We start from the raw sequence: 22,340 nt of genomic DNA on the forward strand, positions 1-22,340 counted from the left end.
ACGGGTGTTCACTTGAGTAAATGTTGCATTGGGTTGTTTTCGGGAAGGAGAGTCCAGTCACCACGAGAAGTACGCATTTGACCTGTTGATCTGAAGGGCACGTTCCCTTGTGTGCTTCGTTTGCGGAGCCCTGCTTTTCTTTCTGCGACGTGAGAAGTGGATTGTTATTTCCGCCTTGTGAGAATTGTTTTGCACAGAAACACAACGTGCTAGAGAGCAATTATTTGCCTACAATGCCCTGTGTGAGGGGGAAGCCCTTTCATACTGAAAGGCAAGGGTACAGAGAAACATAAAGGCGATGTTAACACCCTCCCAAAAGAAAGATGCTCTGTGTATAAGATAACCCTCAGAAGGGTTGCCACGCCAGGAGAGCATTTCTGGTTAACGAGGTGCATTTAGGCAGAGAGTTAACAACTCCTGCTGAAGTTTTGCTGCTTCTCTAATGTGCAGTGCATAGTATTCGCTGGGGTCCAGGGCATCTGTGCCTGTGCTGAGGGTTGTGATCTCATTCTTGCTTATCCTAGTTTCACCAGTGACGTGCTGTTGTTTTTGTTTTTTGTTTGATTGTTTTTTGTTTGATTTTTTTTTGATTTTTTTTTTTTAATTGCACCACCATAAGCAAGGGAATGATGTTGCAGTCGGAAGCAGGCAGCTTCAGTTTGTAAAGGCTTTTTATTTGCCGTTCTTAGACACCTACCAAGAACCCTAAAACTGGTACAACACGGTTTGGGGTGTGTCTTCAAACTTCTACCGACATCAGCTTGAATACAAACTGTGTAAATAGGCAATGCCGTATTCGGGATATTTTGCTGCTAAAGGAAAGAAAAACCCAAAAGGCAAATCTTGTCCAGAATACAAAAACTACACCATGTTCAGGGAGTGCTGATCTCAGAAGCAAAGTGCAAAGAGCACTTCCCAGTTAAAAGAAGGTGTTTCTGTAGATTGTCACAGAAGGGGTGAGCACATCCCCTTCACAGAGAGAGGACAGTCAGCGCTTCTGCCCCACAGAAAGGACTTCACAGCACAGTGGAGGGTGCAGAGGCTGCCTCCTGTACAGGGTTTAGCCTGGTGTCTCCCAGCCCACAGGTTATGGTGAGGCGGCAGCAGGGTTTCTCCTGTGAAGAAGAGAGGTGCACAGATTGGCACCTGCAGCTGTTCTGGATTCTCGGTGGCCCAGATGTACAGGGAGGTGCCTCTCAGCTGCCACGGGCTGGAGCGGTCACTGTGGAATGGTGCTGTACAGACCATCCGCCTTCTTCGGGCACTGTCACGTCTGCTCGAGCGTCAGTAACCCTGCTTCCCAAGCCGTGGCTGCTACTGCGGCTCTATGTAACCGATAATTTTGGGTGACAAAAGGCGGTGTCCTTTCTCACGCAACTTTCCCCCACATCCATGGGGATTTGGGCTAGATTAAACCCAGAAGATTCAAGCTCAGAGTGATGTGAAATGATGCAACTCCATGCGAGCCGGTTTTAGATTCTGACTCCAGACACCAAAGTGTCTGTATTTATTTTCTCTTTCACTGGCAGTGGAGCTCTATTGTCTTTTTACAGTGTGTGTGTGTGTGTGTGTGTGTGTGAGATTCTTAGCCATTTTTTATTCCTTTGGATTTATTTTTAAAACCAGTTGGTAGCAGGGTCAGCATCAGAGCAGGATTAGTCATCCGTATATACTCCTTCATATACTCAGGAAGGGTATGTATGTACATATGTACACATATCTATATATATATAGGAGGACTTACTGTGTACAAAAGAAGGTCAAAACAGAAACGGGGAAGAGGTGCTGAGAAACAAATAACACTGAACAAGTAATACTGGCTTTTCTTTGCTAACTATGTGTTTGATCATGTTCCCCGGTAAGTTATCCTGGCTTTATTTACGTACACGTGCTTGTTGGAAATTAAGGGATACCTAGAAATGGGTAATTTCTCAATTTCCTTTTCATGTAATTCAACTGTGTTAGATTTTTTATTTTATTTTTTCATCCCAAGAACCAGAAACTCCCTCTGAGAGAGCTTCAACATGAGAAGGTGCTAGGCTTGTATACCGCTGTTAGACTGGTGCAATTTTTTGTTCCATGTTCAAACCTCAGAACTGGATTTCTTTTTCTCATGTATTTGCTTAGTTATGTTTTATAGATATGTTATAAGCAGAAGCAAACAGATGCATATGCAGTTTTAGCACGGATACAGTTTTGCTGTTATTTTTTTCCACATGCATTCGTGTAATAAAAATATAAAAATGTAGTACAAGAGTGATTATATATTATGTGAGTATATTACAGTTCAGTAGGTTATTAGTAACCAAGAGCAGTTTCTATATGTATGTGGATATTTGGGGCAAAATCACCATACTTGGGTAAACATGAGAATAGTCATTTATTCAGGGCTCAGTTCATGAGTTCTTTCGATGATTAATACACGCTGCAACAACAGTACTATTTGTGCAGTAAATATTACTCAGTATGAGTAAGGGCTACTGAACCAGGCCCTCAAAAATTTAATTAAATGCCTTACTTGGCTGAGTAAGTATTATTCATTGTGACCTCAGCTTGTTGAACAAAAGTGTCTCCAGGGCTGACATTACATGATCCCAGGGGCTGCACAACAGCCAAGTGAAATCAAATAGTTAAGTTAATTGAAGTTTTCTATGACTAAAGATCAGAGAATCTATTTTAAAGATGTGTATCTAGATATAAGAATAGGTAGTGCCTTGTTGTTCCTGTCTGTTTTTATACACATAGCTTGCAAGTCCACAGCCAGGATTTCTTGGTACAGTGTAGAGCTTTGCTAGTTTGGAAATTAGCTTCTTTCTGAAGCTAGTTTGAAAATATCAATTATTTTTCACAGAATTTTACTGAATAAATATCACTTTTGTTCAACATATTTCAGGGAAAGGTTTAGGTTTAAAACCAAACCAAAACAACAAACAACAAAAACCGTTTCAATGATTATGGGGAGATGCATAAACATCAAATCCCAAATGTATTCAGATTTGAAAACATAAAAAATCTTTTAAATCAATAACTGATGTTTAAAAGCATGCTTTAAATAAATAAATAAATAATGTTTTCCATTTTTACCTCAAAACTAGAACATTTCAAGGAAGATCAGAAATACAGATGAGTATTTTACCTTGCAAAAGTGATTTTGTGGGGAAAAAGATATTTCTTTACTCCTGTTTTTGTAGTCATATTCTAATTCTGGCATTCTCTTCCATGATTAGGAATCAATCACAGCTTGTGACAGATGAAGAACTATACTTCTCGTCCCTTTTTCATAATAATTCTGGTTAAATAAGATGTTCAAAACAATAGCAAATTTAAAAAAATGTAGCTTAGCCTGTTTGCTTTGCTTCTATTCTATTATGCCAAGGGAAAATGCAGCCTGGAATAAAATTTGGGATATTAAAGATGTTTACAAGAAATGTCTGGATTGTGTTTAATTAAATTTGTGGCCAGACTAAATCTCACAATCCAAATATCATCCAGTAGCTTGATCATCAGTATAACAACCAGAAGAGTCTGTGGATCTGTGTGGTGGGAAAGCCAGGCTCTAAAACCTTACCTCTTATTTTAGCTTTGCTATTGTCTCACCAAATTACCAATGCCAGAGCAAAACTGGAAGATCCAAATATCCTGTGAAACTCTCGGTGTTTCTCTGTGTTTGAGTGGTTCTTAACTTCCAAAGAAAAACACACAATTAATGAAACAAATTCTAGATCAATGCTATTCTGAACAAGTGCATTCATGGGGAGTGTGAAGTTAAATTATGGTTTTGTTCCGTGTAAGGTGACACTTGCTAGAAGCAGTGGGACCTTACCTTGCTGGTGTCATTCTGGGTGTTGCTAAGCAACATGAAGTGGTTAAAATGGAGATAGAGAAGAACATTGAAGAATAAAGGAAACAAAGAAATAGAAGAAGCATAAAAAAAAGTGAGTAAATGTGCCAGCACATTTTGCAAAGAAGTAGAGAAATACCAACTGGTAAAAGACAGTGATTGAGAGCAAAAAGCTGACATAAGATGAATTAAAAACTTGATTCCATTGTTCATATTCAATCAAAAATTTCAGTGCTGTGCCTGAATAATTGACTGCCATTTTGGCCCGAAAAAGAAAATAGGAGCCTGGGAAGAAATGGGAGGCTAAAGAAAAATTAGGGGTAGAACCACCATGTCATAAGTAAAAGGAAGAAAGAAATCATTCTACATATTGCTGGAAACCATACAACAAAATGGAAGGCACTCTCTTGCATGTACTCTCCAGTCTAATTTTATTCAGATGTTCCTTGATGCCGTAAGGAAGACATGCTAAACACCTTTTATATTGAATGTATATGTTTCTTCCATCATATCTTGCTTTGATCCATGTCAGACATATGTTCCTCATTGTCCAGCACAAGAATGTTCAACAGAATTGTATTAAAGCTTTTCACCTGAGCTGAAGTAATGCTGGTGTGACTCTATTTCCCAGGCTGGACCACTGCTGTTGACAAGATGACATGCCGGTATGCTGTTTATAGCATACTGATGATCTATATTGCCAATATCTTCTCACTCAAACATTCCAAAGACTGCTTAGTCTTCATTTCTTTTCCCCATAGTAATTGTCTCCTAAGCTTCACTCTTTTTCTTCTGTCATTGAAAATTAATCATTCTTAAGATTTGCTCCTTATTTACTACTTCCTCTTCCCATCTCACTTTCTCTACCATGTTTATATCTTTCTTGACATTTTCTGGCTTCAGATTTCTCACCTGTCTTTCCCACAAGTGTGTCTTATATTATCAAGCTATAAAAAACATTCCAGGAAACTGCACTGTCAATTTCTTCTGTTTTTCCACTCTTCTACTCACCCATTCAAACCCTATATCTCATGCCTTTGGTCTGTAACACCTACAATCCACAAACAAACAGGAAACTTTGTGTTCAGGGCAAAACTTGAGTGCTAAGATGTCTCCCTCACCAGCCTTTGGGCAAGGAGGTCTCGGGCCTCCTTCCACGCTTCTGTCCCAGAAACTGGGCAGGGACCCAAAGTTATTTTGTCTTTTTCAGGTAGATGAGAAGTGCACCCCATATGAAGAGTTTCCTTCTACCTTAATTCCTCTCAGTCCTGTCTCTGAGTAAACCCCACTCACACACCTGTCAAAAACCCTTTCTGATGAAACATGGGAGCCCTGACATGCCGCATTTCCCACCTCCCCTCGAGTGCAATGACAGGACGTGTCTCATTCTGTCCTCTGCTCTAACCAAGGGTAGGTGTCTCCCACCTTGGGGAAGCTCTGCACAGCCAGAGAAGCAGTGATCTCACTTAGAAACGGACCAGCTGGAAAAGTTGCACTCAGCTCAGGTATGCAAGTGTAGGGTCACGAGCATCACTTCACAGTTTCTGATTGAATCCTGCGGAAAGAAAGGCCCGTGCCTGGATGATGGAGCACATGGAAGAGGTGTATGAGCAGAGGGCCTTGGCAGATTTCTTTCAAGTGCTGGTCTAGCAGCGTTCTGGTTTTACTGGTAAATGACTCAGTGGCCAGGACAACTCGCTGCAGCCTGCCTTTTATGAGATGATAAATACATACATTTCATGCTGGAGTCTGTGAGTGCTCAAGCCTTCTGAAATCAGCAAGTCTGTCTGTGTCTCTGTTTCTCTATCTGTAGAGGAAACAATATTTACCCTTCTCATACCGGTAGTGAAAGGATTAGTGAGCTAAATCCCGTATGGCATTTTGAGCATGTGAAGCACATTAAAAATGCAAAATGTGTACATGATTTTATTCCTCCTCCATTCTTTATCTCGCTGAAGGGCACAGTTTGAGCCTCCAGTTGTTAAATTAAGGTATCCACACAATTTTGTCCACAATTTAGCCAGGCAATAGCTGTACTTTGGAAATGCTTTTCCCATTGAAAGGTGCTGCTGTGAGCCGATATATTAAAAACAAATCATTACTAAGTGATGAATGTTACTGAAAGAGATTCTCATTAATCCAAAAGCATATGAAAGAATCCCCCAAGGTGTAAGAAATACTTTCTAGGAGGCGAATATATGAAAAAATTGGTGTGGAGGTAGCTGGTGGAGATTTAATCATGGGGCTATTTCATTTCTTTTCTTGCACTACTTGTTTCATCACATTTTCTCTGGGGAATGTGAGCTGTGCCTAATTATGCTAGCAATGTAGTTGTTTCTAAATGGAAACTGGAAACTACTTTCTTCAGGCAACACATACTATGAATTCTTGAGATTTTTACATTTCCTTCAGGACATGTAAAACACTTAACAATGTCAGGTCACATCATTTTCTTAACCCAGAGAAACCCACTTTTGGGGCATGATACCTCATAGTGTGTCCAATGTAGCCTTGCAGTAGCCCATCTTTTCCCTGAGGATTTCTCACAGTGCCCCAGTTCCCACTCTCAAGCTGTAGGATCGTTTAGGGGGCAGGAACATGAAGACAAAGGCCTTATTCCTCTGAGCTCTTCTCCAGCCATGCATGACATTTCCTTCTCTCCTCGAAGAACAATTACAGTGGATATTTCAGTGAATAAATTTACAGCAGGTCCATGCAGGCAGCAGTTTCTCACAAGAACTAATACACCTGTACTGGCCACACTTTTGGTAGAGGACCATGGCCAGCAGACCTCTCATTCCTTTTGCCCTCGGCTGGCTGCAGTCTGTCCACAGCTATGATTTCCTCATAGGTCCAAGATGCTGCAAAGGGAAAGCACATTCACAGTCTGGGAAATGAAGGAAGCATTAGCCTGAAGGTCATTTTGAGATAAAAAGTTCTGTAACTGAGCTATTCAGGAATGTCTTTGCACTACCTGGATTTTTGTACCTGATTTTACACAATTTCCCACAGCATTCTCCTGGAGAAACTGGCTGCTTCTGGCTTGGACAGGCGTACAGTTCACTGGGTGAAGGACTGTCTGGATGGCAGCGGCCAAATGTTGTTGTGAGTGGAGCTAAACCCGGTGGTGGACAGTCACCAGGGACATCACCCAGGGCTCAGTCTTGTGGCCAGTTTTGTTAGACACTGACATATCAATGATCTGGATGAGGAGGTTGAGTGCAGCCTCAGTCCCTCTGTACTTGGCACTGGTGAGACCTCACCTCAAGTACTGTGTTCAGTTTTGTGCCCTTCACTACAAGTGACTTGCTCAAGTGTTTACAGAGAAGAACAACAAAGCTGGTGAAGAGACTAGAAAACAAGGCATATGAGGCTTGACTGAGGGAACTGGGGCTTTTTAGACTGGAGAACAGGAAGCTGAGGGAAGACCTCATTGCCCTCTACAGCTACCTTGCAGCGAGGAGGGTGTCAGTCTCTTTTCTTAGGTGAGACAAGTGATAGGACACAAGACAATGTTCTGAGGTTGTGCCAGGGTGGGTTTAGATTGGGCATTTCGAAGAATTTCTTCCTGGAGAGGGTGGTCAGGCATTGGAACAGGCTGCCCAGGGAAGTGGTGGAGCCCCCATCCCTGCAGGTATTTAAGAGACGTGTGGATGTGGCACTAAGGGACATGGTTTAGTGGTGGGACTCAGTAGGTCAGGTTGGTGGCTGGACTTGGTGATCTTGAAGGTCTTTTCCAAACCAGATGTTTCTATGATTCTATGTAGTGATGTCTTTAATGCACACAGAGAGTTTTCCAGGCCTTTTTGATTTGCTTTATTATATTTTTCAGAGTTTGACTATGAATGTATACTACTTTGGGAAAGCTTCTTTGTCATGCATATAAAATGTAACTCCATAGGCTGTGCTCTAGCTACCCTGGAGTGAGAGTGGATTGCCCATGACAAAAGTCATTCTCCAAAATGTCACTTATTTATCTTCAGTTCTGAAATGGAGACTCATATCCTCTCCCCTTGAGATTGCCATCATAACAGTCACAGGCACCAGCCCATGCTGAGTTGAGACAGAAGAAGGAAACTCTCATTTTCCTCCTACGTCTGGAATATTTCATGCCTGTGACAATTTAGAGTTCCCTGAATTCAGACAGTGAGATCGATAATGGTGCTGCCCAATGCTAACTGAAGTACCGTGGGTGGAATGGGTCACAGAGATTTACTCTCCTCCCACAGATGAAGTACAGAAAGAAAACAACATTGGCTAATCTGTTTTCTTACATGTGCAGAGCACAGCGAAGCAGGCATCAGTGGCTTTGCCAGTGTAAGAAAAACAAAAACCCTGAAGCATAAACTCTGAATGAACTAGTTCTTTAAAAATAAAAAAGGAACCATTGCTGCGCATGCAACTCCTGCTGATTGCCATGAGAACAACCCCAGTGTAACTGTAGTTGGAAAGTCTTTTACCATAGTGACAGGAATATGACCACTTTTTGAAAATTTCCAAATTAATTTCATCAGATCGTCTATGATTCAGCTGATAACTGCACTATTTTTAGTATCTTCATGACTATCAAGTTGTCTCTATTGCTGTCTTTCTTCCAGTATATAAAAAAGGTAGTAAACAATCTATGCTGATGAATAACATGGAAGTTAATGACATTTCTGACAAAAAAAAAATGCTTAAAATCCCTGTTAAATCATTCTAACTATGCTATTCAGAGAGCTGGTAAACTGGAAAACGTGAAAGATTTAACGCATATCTGTGAGATATTTAAAATACCCAAATCCTTCGTGTGGAGGACTACAGGTTGGCTATAGCAACAGAAAGCATTCACAGCAAGTTCCCAAGCATATGTTGTCTGCTATTACTTGGCAAATAATAGTTATGCTTAGCTACTTCCTAATTTCTTCCAATCCCACATTCATGATGAAACCAAATATTCATGAGAATGCACATAATATATGTTCAAACTACAATTCTGAGTTCCTTGATGATGGAAGCATAGTTTATCTATCTATAAGCCTATCTTGAGCATTAGGGTTTTAAAAAGCCCCAAATGTTTTCTCCCTTGGCTTATCTTCATTTTCTTGCCTTTCTTTTCTGTAGCTGCCGTACTGCCTGTTTTTGCTCAGCATGCTTATGGTTCTGGTTATCTAGGCAGCTGTGTAATATGTGAGCATTGCTACAGGCGATGCTAATCCTTCTAGGCTTGGAGCAAGCACATGAACAGAGGGTGCTGAAGGTTTTCTTACACTGCCTGTTGTAACGTGTGGAACACACGGCTTCACAAAAGAATTAAGTCCACGTGTGCTGCAATGATTTTAAGAAATGGATCTTTATTCATGAGTTACAAAGCACCGAGCAGTCACAGTCTGGATGTTATCAGCTCCTCTGTTTTTAATTTAAGCTTTCATCATTGTTGGCATTTGATGAATTTAACAAATAAATGTGTTGAGGGGCGTGAGTTTCTACACTGCTGTAGGATTTTGCATTACTTAGAGAACCTGAAAGAACAGATCGCGTGAGGAGCACTTCTCATGGAAAATACAGCACAGCAGCGCTGCTTTCCATAAATACCATGTGCTGACTTACCCCAGCACCACAGCACGTGCACGTTGACCAGACTGAGCTGAAGTAGCCAAGCCATCTCCCTGGCACCTCTGGAGGGGCAGGAGTCACCGTGGTGGTGACGAGGTAACCTCCGTGCCACTTGGGAGGCAGAGCCCTGCAGCAGTGGCTGCACCACGTCAATGGAACAAACAGCCGGGGTGAGTCTGAGGGGTGAATCTGCTTTCCTCTTGTGGTTGCTCACTGGTAGGAGTTCCCACATCGCTATTCTGCTAGCTTGGCTGTTGGTGGGAGCAAAATCACTGTGTGCTTGCGCTGGTCTAAAGAGGTACCAAGAGCTAATCTGGCTGCTGTCACTTTCCGTGTGCTCAGTAATGCTTTCTTGGCTTTTGTTCTTCTCTACTCTTGAAGGTAGATGCCCAGGAAGCTCCACGGGTGTTAAACACATATCCATCATTAAAACAAGGTCATTTAGCAAAGTCTTCATTACGGTATTTGCTAGTGGCAGCCAGAATTTTTACAAAGCATTTTTATTAAGTAAGATTTTCTGCAGTTGTTTGCACCTTTAGGTCAAGCAACTGAATTAAGTTTGCACCCTAATGGAATCCAGAAGTGATGGCTGAAGGGCAATTGTTGACATTGCCGGTTTGAATACTGCACGTTTCTTGCATTTTCAAGGTTTCACAATTCCTCCCCTAAGTTTATTTTTCCCCATTGGCTATTTGGCTTCTAGCCCCCACCACAAAATTTCGGTTCCCTCTTTTCACTGACCCAAGTATCAGAATAGTCTGTGCAGAATAGTTTTGGATAAGGGTATGTTCCTGTCGTGTATTTCATTGTGTATTCTGAATTTTCTTCTCTCCAAGCTCCTGTTGGAAGGTGACAAAACAAAGCAGCTACCACTCTTGTGCTCATAGAAGACTCCATTCCTGGCCAGTGCTGCAACTTCACTCTAACACTGTTACGTGAAAGCTGCTCATGCTCAAAGGTCTGAGTGATTAGCGCTAACACAACTGGTATTTTAATCCAGCAGTGCATTTGGTTATGGTCTCTGTGCATGGATATTTATGCTTCGTTAATAAGCAGACATAATGTCTAATAAGGTTATGCTTATATGTGCGATATACAGTGAATAGCATTTAAAAAACAAGCCGCACCTTTTCCTAAAGGCCAACGTTGAAATCAGATTACCATCTGCATACTAAAAAATAAAATAAAATAAAATAAAATAAAATAAACCAAAACAAGTCACCATCCAAGGCCCCGGCCCCAGCAGCATGCCCATCACTTGGCACCACACATGCTCACAGTCACTGAACGACTCCAGAGGTTTCGGCTCTGCTGCACCCCTCCAGCTCCCACCCTTTCACAGACGATTCTGTGCCCAGCGCTCTCCATCTGGCTCCCTTCTCCTCTCGCTCCAAAGAACTTTGACTAACCAAAAAATGGGGTCCCCCTGAGCCCAGCCTATGGGTCCCAGGCAGCGGGGCTGCAGTCGGTCCCCAAGCCCCAGGCTGTCCTCAGGGGCTGCTGGGCTGCCTCTCAGCCCAGGTGGGCTTCTCTTTGCTGGGCCTGTTGGCACAGCTCTGGGCTGCTGATGTGCTGCAGGTCCTGGCTCCTGGTCATTGGCTTGCTTCCTGCTGTTTGGTGCTGCGTGCTGCTCCTGCCTTGAGCCCCTTGGCTCCCACCTGCATGATTTCATTCCCGATTGCTTTGTCTGACCTCACCTCATCTCCGACTGCATCCTTTACCACATTTTATAAAGACTGGCTTCTGGTCACATCATGTCCCTGACCTGGCTCTTGAGGCTAAAATAAGCTTTTCGGATGGGAAACCTGAAGATGGAAGGATTTGTTCCTTTAGTCCAAACAGTTGTTCTCTACTCAACCTCATCAAGACTCCATAGTAATTAATTTTTGGTGTAAATAATTCACAAAGTTGAAAGGAGCAAACACAAAGTTTAGGCACGCCACTAAAACTAAAGTGCATGATTTCTCTTAAAGTATGTTGGGGAAGAGCGGGACCAAATGTAACCTGTACTCTCAGGGGACACAGACTCACAGAAATATGGGTATTTGTGGGGCACATCCATGTTTGTTCTTCAGAGCTGGGGATTTGCTTTAGCAGCAATGCAGTTTATGATATAATCACACTGCCTAATGATGCTATCAAATAGTGGCCCATATAATGAACAAGAACGACTCTCTGGCAAGTAAGATAGCAGAAATGGTTTGCAAATGCACGTTCGCCAGCCATCCCGTTAATGCACAGTGCCATAAAGCACCATTAACATCTAAATAAGCACAGCCTAAGTAGACTTACCAAATCAGCTTTATTACCTCAGCATGTGTGTGCTTTTGCCTGCCAACCGAATCACGGAGCCGGCAATTCCCCTAGTGGAAGCAGAGCCGTGTCCTGCCAGAACAGCATGGGTGGTTATGCCAATAATCTGGCGTCCAGAAAGTATCGCCTATTTGTCTTTAAGGACCCATTTTTTAATGGTTTATAGTGATTTAGGAAATGATAGATGTTGTAAGTCTGTCACAGTGCTATTAGCCTACCAGGAAATCTGTTAAACATGGTCATAAATCATCTGTTACGCTGTCTCAGCCTCTAGAGCAGTCCGCACCAAGCATTTATTTCTTTAATGAAATGTCCTTTCTTCTCTGGTTGACTCCGTAGCACGACAAGAATGGGATCCTCTGAGTGATCAATAAATAATAAGGAACTGATTCCCGTGTAGCCTCTCTGGCCCTAATGCAGTCACCCCAGTGGTTTCAGTATTGTTCTCCTGATTTACACCAGGGAAGATGAGATCGGGACTTTTTTTTTTTTTTTTTTTTTCTCAAGCAAAGACAAGAAAGCTCTTCCGAAAGAAGAGCTGGCCACAGACTCCCCATCCTCAGGCTGGAGAAGGCCTAGTGGCAGCACGAAGTGACTCCCAGGTGCAGACGAGCCCAGCGACTCCCCGTGGCTGAGCTACAAATTCATCCCTGCAGCCCACCCGAGCAGCCTGCCTGCTGATTGCTCATAAATAAGTCAGCCATGGAGGAGGGTTAATATTTACCTACGTGTCTCGGATGGCTGCATCCTGAAGATGGAAAGCGTTACAGACGCACTGGAGCAAGTTATCATTAGGCCTCTATTCTGGCATATTTACTCACCCCTAATAGGTTACAGAGGTGCAGAAATACAATTAAACTACAAGTTTTCTATAGCTGCTTGCCTCCTGGTAATGCCTCATCTTCTCGTGTACTGATTTAATGCTTCCGCTGGTGCTGTAACACGTTAGCTGTGTTTTACAACCATCAGTGTGCTGACCTGACTCCTGCGTACCGACCCTGCCTGCTTCTTTCCTCCTTGGTTGGTTTTTATTTGTCGTATCTGATAAAATATACAGAAGCCTTCCCGAGTTTCAGAGGCAGGGTGGTTTATCCATGGCTCAATGTTCAGCGTGCTTCTGTAAGGAAAGTGTGCTATGGGGTTGGACTTCTTGGGCAGTAAACGTACCCTTCATTACATCTCATCAAGAGATCATTAAAACCAACCTTTAGCCCTTCAGAGCTCTGTGGCTTTGAGCAGGGTTGCACACAGGGCAGCGCTTTCCATTTGCTGTGGCCAGAGAGATATTTCCTTTCCTCATGATGCAGCTGTTGCAATTTACTTTTTTCTCTAAAGACAACAATAGTGTACGAATGTGTGCCCTTATTACTGCCTGCCATTAGCTCTTACAAGTATCCCCGCATTTTTGTTACAGACATTATCAAAGGAATAGGGAAAAGGAGCGGATAAGTGTGTCTCTGTGAGCTCACTGCGGGAACAACATTTTGATGCTGGCCTTTCACATGGGCAATAACAGAATAGAGAATTACATGAAAAAGAAAAGGAGTGTTTGTGGCTCAGAACTCAATACGATGAAGGGAAGGTATTGTTCTGAGCAATGCAGTCATTTAATTTACCACTTTCTGACAACCTAAGCTACAATTTTGCATAGCGTTATTTAACACATGGCCATCACACACCAATTCCCCACACCTCCAAAACCCCGATGCTGTACAGACAGCTGTGCCAGGCAGTCAGCTTGAACAGCAAGAGAAAAACCTGTCCTTCGCCAGGGTGATGCTCCTTCTGCCTTTCTCTCCCTTGTCCTCCTGAAAAGTGGCCCAGAGCTGGTTCCCACCACATGACAGCAGGACGCAGGGATGTTTATGTCCTGCGTAAGCATGCAGACTTTATAACACAGCCATTAGCACTCACAGGGATGTGTTACTACCACTAAAGGCTTGTGGTCATGGCACTAATTGGATGTAGCAGCTCACCCTGCTCTTTATCTTAGCAAATTAAGACAAGCAGGATGAGCAGTCCCCAGCACCGGGTCCCACACACACGGCAGATTCACAGACATGCAGTTTAGGGATGTGAGGGCAGGGACCAGCCTGCAAGTGCAGGGGGCTGTTTTGCATCACTTTGGGTGAGAAGCACGAGGGGCTGCGGAAGCACTCTCCTAGATGTCTGCTTTAGGGTGAGATGATCTGTCCTCTGTTAAGAGACTGCTTATTTCCACTGATATGTAGGAAGCCTGGGTGGTGTATTTACACAGTCAGAATCTACATTTGCTTGAATGAATCTCACCCCTAAAGCCAAATCTAAATTTTGCCATGTGCAATTTAAAACCATTGCTCCTCACCCTTCTTGCAACCCCCTCCCAACCAAATAGCCCCTTCCTGCTTAGAGCTACCTGTACCCGAAAACCCTTCCTTCATCACTCCTCCGTGAGCTCTTCTTTGGCCAAACCACCACACATCCTTCGACTTCTCCTTGTAAGTCTCATTTCCTAGACTTTCAAATTTGTCTCATCCAGGCTTTCCTCAGCAAGCTGCCTTTTCCGAAGCAGCCCATCCCCAGGCATCACACACCTCCACACCTTGCATGTAACACCTCTGCCCCCGAAGGCTTCCTGCAGGGCTGTGCTCGCTTTGGTGTTACAGGGGCCCGTGCCGCTGCTGCCGTCTTGTAGCCACTGCTGGGGCTGGAGTACCCGAGGAAATGTCTCAATCTTGACTGCCAAATGCCTCCTCTCTCTCTCTCTCTTAATGATATTTGATTTAATATAATTCTAGGAAGAAAAGAATGGGGATAGAATAGGAGAGGAATTATTTTCTATGAAGAATAAATTGCCTGCTGTAAACTCTGGATGGAATTCAGCAGCATGCTCCGCGGGAATATGTCTTTTTACCATGAGAGCAGGTTCATAGTCAAACCGCTGAAAGACAGAATGTCCTGTTTGCTCGGTATCTAGCAGAAGTGATGAATTACATCTTGAACGTCCACATCGTATCTTTTCTGTTCTAAAATAGCCTGCAGCAAAGCAATAGGAAATAATTGATTTCGGAGGTTCGGTTTCGTGCTATGTTCAATTCCAGTGTTTCCTGGAGAGTCTTCAGCTAACTGTGCCTTAAATTTATACTGATTCCTTAAAAAAGAAGGAGCTGGCAACAGTGGATGTCCTATCTGAGTGACATCAGGCAAACATCTAATTACTGGGCTGTGGATCTTCAGATAGCTGCCTGACCGATGAAGCCATTGTAAAGCCATCCCTTCCTCTAATAAACTTTGCTGGCAGAGGCGGGAGCCTTGTCTGACCCTTGGAAATGGCAGATATCACACCTTTGTTAAGCTAGTTTCTATGGTAACGATTTCACGTTCACCGAACATCATTAAGGACTGTAAGAAACATGAACTTTTTGGTTATCTTGTCCTTATGTTTGCATTGACCTCCCCTTCTGAGCAATTGTGCTCCGGGGGGACAGGACACGGGGCAAAGCGAGGAGACAGAAGGAGGGCTGCTTTGCTGTCCCTGCGCTAGCAACTCCGTCCTTTGATTTCTCATCTCAGCATCTCAGAGCAAACTCTGCACATGTGAGTAGGCATGGAAACGTGGCACAGATATTTCTGTCTCTAACACAAAAACAAGGAAACCAAAGATGACTGCTGTTAAGTAGCTTGTCCAGAGGGGGAGGAAAAAAAAGGAAAATGTAAGGAAGCTGAGTGAGAAATTACATGCTGCGATGACTTGACTCCCCCTTTTAGCACCATTCGCAGAACACTACTGATCCAACCCCTGTCAGCCTCCTTTGCCCACTGGCCCCTCAGGCACAGCAGAAAAGATGAAAACCCTGGCAAATTTTGACATCCGTAAGTAGCTGATCTCTTCTTACGGGAGGCTCTGGCAGCAGGAAGGAGTGAGACGTAGCAGCAGGGACATCCAGCAGCAGCCTGTGACAGCTCTGCGCACTGGGGCTTGGTTAGCTTACACAATTAACATTTGTTTTGCTATCCAGTGACTTCTTGTGTACCAGCTTCCTCTCACAGGCAACGTTTGTCACTAGGACAGGGCAGGACTGCAGCTCCGGAAAGAGGAGCAAACACTCAGCTCTAGCTTGGAAATCCCACTGGCTCCTCCACAAGGTTTTCCCAGCAGCCTGCAGGTCTTCAGTGGCATGTCACCTGTAGGGACATGCTCAGCACCCAGGAGAGGCCCTTGAAAAAAAGACCCCTGCTGAGGAAGCCAGGCAGTAAGAAGCACCCTGCTGTGGTTTGCAGGTGCTGGGCCTGACTGAAGGAATTCATCAGAGCCTTCTCCTCCACGCCACACGGCCGCAGGCAGCTGGGGAGGGTCCTGCAGGGTGGGAGGAGGACTGGGGGAAAAACGTCAATGCTTTTTGGGGCACCAGAACCAAACTCATAGCTCCACGTTGGAAAATGCACCTGTGAGTGCAGGCAGCCACTGTTACCGCCGTGTGTTAGTTAGGCTGGGGTGTCAGCTATGTCCAGAGGGTGCAGAGAGGCGATTTCAAAGGGTAGGTGGTTCACAAGCTGAGATGTACATTCAGGATGCACACCATCCTGGTGAATCACCTGCTATCCAGCAGGATTGCTGCACAGGAATCGCAGGACAAGGTTGCCAGTTTTTCTTGATGAAAAGCTGTTTGTGAGAGAATCTAATAAAATAATGCCTACTATGTAATTATAATACAATAAGGAGATAGCCATCATTTTAGAACGGCCCAAAATTGAACATTGTTTTTCACACTGAAAGAAAAGGCTCTGAAACTGTCTCTGGTTAAATGAAAAAAAAATAAAAAAAATTTAGAGCATTTCCTAAAGAGCTTCAGCAGCTTCCACGGCAGCTTGAGCAGGAGTGGGTGGAACGCAGCTGGGAGGGAGCATGAGGAAAGGTGACGTTCCTGGCTCTTTTAAAATTTCCAGAATGATTGACGCCCAGGCAGAGCATCACACTTTTTGTTCCGGATACTGAAGAATGTTGTGGTCATGATATCTCTTCCCGTCTCCCACAGAAGTCAAGCATCTCACTGACGAAAAACAACCAACCAAACTATTTGCTGCGATAATTAATGTTGATACCCACTAGCATTGAATGAGACATGAAAAATCTGTTACAGTTACATTCTGGAATTGGAATTTCTCAAAAAAAAAAAAAAGTAAAATTTAGATAAAATTTTGATTTGCTCCTGTACGGGCTGCAATGCTGCTTGCCCAGAAGGTGCTTGGCTGAGCTGATAGAGAACCGGGATGAAATAGCATGCACAAAACTTCTGTTTTCAATTATCAAACCATTTTCATCTCACTTTTTTTTTTCTCTCCAATGACCTGTTTTAATGAGTGCAGCATTCTTGCTACATTTATTATCAGTGAGAAAGCGTTCTTACCTTCAAGCCCACCCATGATCTTTTCCTTCCCTTTCTTTTCTTCCTCTGCTTCTCTCCCTCTTTCAGACCTTAGCAGCTGTCTTACCTCTCTCCTTTTGCAGTAAATCTCAAATTTGAACAAATCTGAACAAATAGGGACATTTACAGGGACACAAACTACTGTCGTTCAACACTGACACTCATTTCAGGTGAAAAAGCGATGCAGGTGGGGTCAGACCCTTCTGCATTGCTATTTCAAATGTTGCATGTTACGTTGGATGTGTTTTCTTTTGCTTTAAAGATTCAGTGTCCCTACTTAGCCCTAAAAATTACCGTCCAAACCTCCTCTCTACTCTGAGGAAATTGAAAGCTGTGACTAAGGCCGGTCTCTACCAGCGTCTCAAATCATTCTCTAATGAAGAGAACAGGGATCTTGTCCCTTTGTTTTCACACAGGCTTCAGTTCAAAGCCGCTTGCTTGAGGATAGCATTTAATTGACCTCCGTGATGGAGAGTTTCCAGGACAGCTCCTGCCTAGCAACAACTGCCAGGTAGGAAAGCTTTAATAGCTGCTGGGACTTAGGAACCGGAGCAAGCTATTTTGTAGCCGTCGTGCTGCTTCTGAGCAGCCCCAAAAAGAGCTGGTAGTGCAGCCTGGACCCCCTAACGCAACCCTTGGCTGGCTTGTAGGCGGGAGCCCCTGCATTTTGTCCCGTGAGCTGCGAGGATGCAGGCGAGGATAATGCAGTTATCCTTCTCCCAGAGGTGCTGCCAGGGCTCCTCTCCTCCCTGGGTGCAGGCTCTGAGGCTTTCAGCCCTGAGCAGGCAGCGTGCAGGTCAGAAGGGCTGGCTGCATCGCCCAAGCAGCTTGCAGGGCAGGAGGAGGACGCTTGAAATTTCAGGTGGCCCATTCTTTGGTGAATGAGCTGCTGCTGCTTGGGCAGGGCTCGGTTTGCCCTGAGATGCATCTTAAGTGATCCATCAACCAACACAAAGAAAGCAAATGGAAAAAAGGTACTGGCACTCACGTTGAGTGTATCCAAACCATCTTGACAGAGAGCTTTTCTCTGCAGCTTAAGCTTCTTTGGTGCCTAACAAAAGAGAGAATCCCTAATGTCAGCCAACAGAGAGGGTCTTCACCCTGCTAAGCCAAAGTTAGGGCTGAGTCCTTCATCTGCTGTGTACAGGACACTTTGGGGAATGAAGCTGTCAGAGAATTGAAGAAAACAGTCAGTGTTTCCATTTATGCCCGTTCCAGGTACAAGTTTATTTTTTGGACTTGCAAAGAACTGTGTGGCAAAGAGTCTGTAATAATAACAAAGCATTTCCTTCATTTGTCTCCCTGCTCTCAAAAATGTCCTGCTGTTAGTTCTCTGTAGTCCTTAGTTATTCATTTTTGACTGCTTTTTTTTATTTTATACTACATATATGCGTGTGTTTATGTGCATACATAGCTCCTATACTATTCTGATGGACTTGGCAGTCTAATCCCCTTTCTGCAATTTCTTCCCCCAAGCCCATTGCTTTTCGTGGTGTCAATCTTCAAACCAGCCGTGGACAAAACAGGAGCAGGTTTTGTTCTCTGCTGCCTGAGAGGGAGTTTGCAGTGGCATCATGGACAAAAGTTGGGTTGTTCTCCATTTATACCAGCTGAGAGTTGAATCTGGCTTGCAGTCAAGCTGGTAGGTCCCATGGGATCTTATCCACACTGTTTTTAAAACCTATTTCTTAAGGGAAACAAAGGCGGTTCCCCTAACCAGAAGTTCATCATGATTGCAGTCACTTAGCTACCCCAAACCAAAAACCCCACACACAAATAAAACTCCACAACAGACAGCCAACAAAATAGTCTTTTCCTGGTGCCTTGCTGCTCTCTGCGGATGACCTGCCCTATTTTCTTCAGGAAAGGGCACAGAGGATGCAGGGTTTATATCAGCAAGAAGGGGTGGCTGTAAGCAGGCTGGATTTGACTTTGGGTGATACAAGCTCTGCTCTGGCACGGGCTGCCTGGTCAAAGCAGAGCTGGTGAGCATCGCTTTCTGCCCTTCTCCACCTGCCAGACGGGATCATGGCTCTGCCCAGGCACAGCAGGGCAGGAGCCTGCGGGAAGACGGAGGCTCTCTCATCTTGCGGCTCCTGACATCTGCGCCTACGCTGGTAGCAAAGAGGCCACTGGTGTAGGTGGCTTTTTGATGTGGAGATAGAAACAAGACCCGAAACGAACAGAGACCGCCTGCTTCTTTGTCTTAACAAAAGCAGGCGAACAAAGAGGGAGAGTCTTTTTATTTCTAACAGGTTTGATCTGCGAACACGAATCCTGGTTCTCTGGGGGGTTCGGATTATCACTTCTCATTAACGGTCGTGCTGCTCCTCCATAATACCTGCCCTTGCCTTCCTCTTGCTTGTCTCCTTTCCTCCCTTTCCCCTTCAATTCCACGTTTCTTTTCTTCCGTCCTTCAAAGGAAGACTAACTTTGGTAAAATCCCAGCCTTCTTTCACAGGCTGTGACTCCTGCCCCGTGTTCACATTTTAACCCAAGTTTCTTCTTCCCATCCCACCTATCACTGGCTGAAATAACCAGTACACATAAACACCCTGAGGAGGGCGAACCTAATGGGTAAGGAAAGGAGATTAGGGGAAATCAATAGCCCTGAGGCTCACAGGAAATCAGGAGAGGGTGCTGCTCCTTTCCTGCAGGTACCGAGCCGCTGTCCCCTGATCCGGCGACGGGGCTTGCGCGGATGTGATGGTGGCCATACCTCCGTGGCAATCAACATCCACCTCCTGGCCATGTTTTAAATCAGGTTAGGGTGTGCGTTTCCTTCTCGCTTTACAATCAACATGGGCAAATGCTTTGTTTATCAAAGCAATCTGAGCGGTACATAATGGAAAGCGCTGGGTCCGTCTGGAACAATTACAGCAGTGGATGAGGTGCGCTACAGTAACGGGAAATCCATTCTGCTAAAAGCTTCCTTCAGGATGATTATCTAGAGACCTGCTAACCCCACAATTGTTCCCTCAGCACAAGCACCATCTTCAGGAAATAAAATAAGGACCCTGGTGCTCTGGTGCATGCCCATCCCACCTGCAGGCGACGCTTCCCTCTCCGGGAGAGGAGGTGCAAGCTGAGCGCTTTGCATGGGGATTCCCTGCTGGTGCACATCCTTCTCGTGTAAAAGCAGCGGGGAAAGTGTCCAACAGCCTCCTAGATTATTAATTTTTTAACTAAAATGAAGAGTTTTACCTAAATTGATCCCAATTTCCTCTTCCAAAGAGTGAGACTGATGTCTGAGTATGAATTGATGGTACCCATTTGTACAAAGTTGGTTATATGCTGTGGTATTTTCATACAGGTATTAAAAAGAAGTGGCTCTCTTTCTTCTCACAGATATTTAGACATCACTTTATACGTGGGCAAGAAATATCTCTGGTGAGATGCTTCAAATGAATTTTCCCTGAGCTCACCAAATGTTTCCCCTACAGGGTTACACAGGGGCTGGTCCCGGCTCCGGGCTGGTTCGCTCCTGCTCCATCCCGCCTGCCAAGCAGAGCGCTAAAACAATCGATACCTGAATATTATCACAGAAACCTCGCTTGGTTCAGCTGCTTAAGCAAGCACTGAGCCTTTCTCGCCAGAGCTTTGGCACTGAAACAGCCAATGTGAAAATAATAACGAGCCAAAATGTGGGAACGGGCAAACAGCAGTCAGGCAGTGGGGCTTGCAGAGCAGATAATGAAGAGCCTTGCAAGGCCATGCTGCTTATCGGCCATGATTAATCCCAGGAGACGTGCCAGCCAAATTGGCCCCCCTCGGTATGGCAGTGCCCTGTGAACGGCCGCCGGAGGAGGTGGAATCAGAGGGGAAGTGCTTTATCAGGCAGATATTTAGTGGTGAGCGATGGGAGGGAAAACAAAGGCTGGGCAGGTGAGTAATGTCTGTGGCGAAGCAAAAATCTGCAGAGAATGACTCCCCAGGGGGAAAGATGGGGACGAAGCCAGCAGAGAGCTATGCGGTGATGGGGATGGGGAACCTGGAATTGAGGCGAGCTCAGCTCCACACTGCCCTCGCTTAAAGCCCTGGCTCTGGCACCTAGCCCATCGCTTTGTGCAGTGGCTGGCACTAACTGTGTCAGCCCTCTGGGCTGAAATCATCACGTTTTGCAAATCTGTGTGCCAGGGCAGCATCTCCCCGTGTGTGGCTCCACAATGCAAGCTGTTCCTGTGCCCTGGGATGCTTAAAGGTCTCTAATAAAATAAGTGAAAGCTGCACCACTGGGGTTACAAGAAACACAGACTTTCTCAGAAATCACCTTCCCAAAGTCTGTGAGAAACCCTACCCAACAGGGCGATACAGAGCAGTCAATGACGGATAAGTGATGGGCAGCCCCTCTCACTGGCTTTGTAAGAATTAGAAGGGTAATGCTTTTCACCTGCCATTAAAAAGACTACCAGCTCATAATAAAATATTTGCTTTGAAAAAAATGCCATGTGTTCAAGACATTCCTGCATTTTCTTCTCAAAGGACACTATGCCCCTAAGCTGTAAGCTGAAGGCTTTTTCTTTTTTTCAGGAAAGGAACAATTTCACACCCAAATAGTTTTTGGTGGTGTAGTTGGGGGTTTTATTAGATCAGTTGCATTATTGCTCTATTATTGTATAATAATGGTTTATATATATATATTTTTAGTAACATTAAGCACCTAAATGATTTAAAATCACACTTGAAATTCTCACGATGAACAGGGTAAATGGTAATAATTCTGCTTCAGCTTTTAGGAAGCCCTGACCCTTAGGTTTTGAGGCACTGTTGATGCGATGACATTGCCAGGAGCTTTGTGCCATGACAAGCTTAGATTTTAAGGAGGACTGATGCCATACAAGAGAGATGCTGTCTCTTAAAGGCAGCTGAGCCCCTGGGAATGCTGGTACATGTCTTCCCCTGACAGAGGCTGCACACCACTGTGAAAGAAACGCCAATTTTCGGGGCAAAGTGCCCATCTGTGAAAAGCAGCCAGGACTACATCCACCTGCTGCTGAAGTCTAAAAAGAGCTGGCATTAAAGCAGACCATTGTGGTCTGGCTGCAGAGTACAAGGAAAGCAATTTTTATTTCTCATTACCTACTTCTTGGTACTGTGAACTGGCTGTAGAAGCTCTTAAATACCTATCAGCAGCACAAAAAAATGTTGTTTATCTGCTGGGGATGCGTTAGAGAAAGGAAGATGCT

At 44.4% G+C, this 22,340-nt stretch overlaps 1 protein-coding gene across 1 annotated transcript in view; it reads left to right on the forward strand.

The window, feature by feature from the left end:
• Positions 1 to 22,340, forward strand: part of KIAA1143 (KIAA1143 ortholog) — a 273,363-nt gene that overhangs the window by 46,057 nt on the left and 204,966 nt on the right. The window lies entirely within an intron of this gene.

This window comes from Cygnus atratus, chromosome 2 (genome assembly GCF_013377495.2).
Source record: "Cygnus atratus isolate AKBS03 ecotype Queensland, Australia chromosome 2, CAtr_DNAZoo_HiC_assembly, whole genome shotgun sequence".
Classification (NCBI taxonomy): Eukaryota; Metazoa; Chordata; class Aves; order Anseriformes; family Anatidae; genus Cygnus; species Cygnus atratus.